The following is a 2,486-nucleotide window of genomic DNA, read 5'->3' as shown; positions in this document are numbered from 1 at the left end:
GTGACTCTAATTGTAAACTGCCCCATCTCCAGTTTTTCTTTTGGAACAGAAACCTTAAATAGGGGGCTGGGGTTGTAGCTCAGTGACAGAGCTCTTCCCTAGCAAGCGTGAGGCACTGGGTGCAATCTTCAGCACCACATAAAAATAAATAAATAAAATAAAGGTATGTGTCAAAAAAGAAAGAAAGAAAGAAGAAGAAAGAAAGAAACCTGAACTACTAGGAGCCTGAATTAGAGGGACAGGTGGACTGTCAGCTCAGAAAGTGGCCTCTGAGCCCTGTCACTGAGGATCTGTGCCCAGGATAGCATAACCGGGAGAGCATTCGGAACTAGAGAAGGTCATGTTCTGCATGGACACAAGCCATCCTTTTGGACCTAGATCATGACCTGGCCTTTCAATTTGGCACAAATATGAAATTTTACTGACAAATGCTCTAGGGCACACATGGTCTTTAATGACCTGGCTTCTGCCCATGTCTCCAGCCTCATTTCCAGTCCTTCTCTCCACACAAGATTGCAGTGCTATACTTTGAGGTTCTTTGCTCTGTACTCCCAAAGTGAGGCATATGGTGAAATGCTAGGGAGACATCAAATGGGTAACATGGATATGGATATTCTGATTAGGAAGCCTCATATGTGCCCTCAACATGCCCAGTTACAGGGATGGGAACTTAAGATGGGGAAGCTTGAATAAAGAACTCTTAAGTGCTGTCGGTCAGAATTAAATGCTTTCTAATTTATGCTCCTTTTGTGCTTTATTTGACACTCTTTTAAAGCTTATGTGCTCTATGCTGTATTATCCTTATTTGTGAACATGGATGTATCTCCTAGTGGATCATAATATATTTTTTCAATATTTATTTTTTAGTTATAGTTAGGCACAATACCTTTATTTTTTTATTTATTTTTATGTGGTGCTGAGGATTGAACCCACAGCCTCGCACATGCTAGGCGAGCACTCTACCACTGATCATAATATTTTAAAAAAATTTTTATAGTTGCTGGGGATCAAATCCAATGCCTCACACATGCTGAGCACACATTCTACCACTGAGCTACCATCCCAGCCCAAATTATAATCTTGAAAGAAAATTTTATTTTCCCATCTTTTAACAATACTGGGGTGTAATCAAGCTGAATCCTTATTCTTTAATTAAAAAAAAAAATCACACATGCTGTGGGACCTGAGAACCTGTCCATTTAAGACCTATTGAGGTTTTACCCTTCCTGTCACTGTCCTGCTTCCACCCCTACCAATCTAAATCCCAGATACCACTGTAAAGAGATATATTAAAATATGATTCAAAAATAAAATATGATTAAATGGAGGCAAATAGCTGGGTGCGGTGGTGCACAGTTGTAATTCCAATGGCTCAGGAAGCTGAAGCAGAAGGATAGTGAGTTCAAAGCCAGCAACCTAGGGAGGCTCTAAGAAACTCAGTGTGATCCTGTCTCTAAATAAAATATAAAAAGGGAAAGGGGGATGTGGCTCAGTGGTTAAGCACTCTTGGGATCAATCCCTGGTACTAAGAAAAAAAAGGATGAAGGCAAATAGAGAGTTCTATATTCAGATTTAGCTCACAATTATTTAATACTCATTTGACTGATGAGGAGATGGAGACTCAAATAACTTTCGGTAGCTTGCCAAATGTCACACGATTACACAGCTAGTAAATAGCTCTGCCAGAACTGAAATTCAAGCCCTCTGACACAAAGTCAAAATCTCTTTCCACAAACACTGAAACATTTAGGTGAACTTCTCTCACTCTCTGCTTTATAACTTGAATGAATTTAGCTGTTTAATCAGAAATATTCTGTGTACTCCCAGCCAGGCAGAGACTAAATATTCTGAAAACATGAGGTTAGTTTTATGTATGTATTTGTTTCCATGTGTATGTATCTGTGTGACTATTTATATTATTTTTGCATGCTTATGTGCATGTGTATTCAGGTATTTAGAGTCCTTATGTATGTTTATGTGTGTGCATTTATTGTTTCATTCTTACACTTGTGTATTTCTTTATCTCACTTATAGGGTAATGAAGCTCTTTCCATCAATGCTATTAGATGAGAGTACATCAGTTGATTATACCTTAATTTCCTACAGGATTTCTGAGGATTTCAGTTTAAAGTAGGTCTTGCATTTCAATGAAAAGACCTCAGCTCTTGAGCTTCTGGGGGGTGGGGGAGGACAGAGAAAGCAGCTGTGTGCAAAACTAAATTGCCAAGTCAGAAGCCTCAGCCACAAGAATAGGAAACAAGAAAACCTAAACTATCCAAGCTTAGAAAAGAATGATGAAAACAAGCTTAAGAGCAAGCAAGAAGAGCTATGATGCCAGGAAAGAAGAAGGGACCTCAGAGGGTTCAAGAGCTATGGCTGGTGCTTGCTTCAGCAGCACATATACTAAAATTGGAAGGATACACAGAAGATTAGCATGGGCCCTGCACAAGGATGACAAACAAATTCATGAAACGTTCCATTTTTTT

The 2,486-nt window shown here is 39.1% G+C and overlaps 1 non-coding gene across 1 annotated transcript; it reads left to right on the top strand.

Moving 5' to 3' along the window:
• The first annotated feature begins 2,379 nt into the window (after nt 1-2,379).
• LOC143639618 (U6 spliceosomal RNA) lies at nt 2,380-2,486 on the top strand. The gene has a single exon (XR_013154761.1). It is a non-coding gene; the product is annotated as a U6 spliceosomal RNA (small nuclear RNA).

Source organism: Callospermophilus lateralis, chromosome X, assembly GCF_048772815.1.
Source record: "Callospermophilus lateralis isolate mCalLat2 chromosome X, mCalLat2.hap1, whole genome shotgun sequence".
Classification (NCBI taxonomy): domain Eukaryota; kingdom Metazoa; phylum Chordata; class Mammalia; order Rodentia; family Sciuridae; genus Callospermophilus; species Callospermophilus lateralis.
This window is presented reverse-complemented; position numbering and strand designations above follow the sequence as displayed.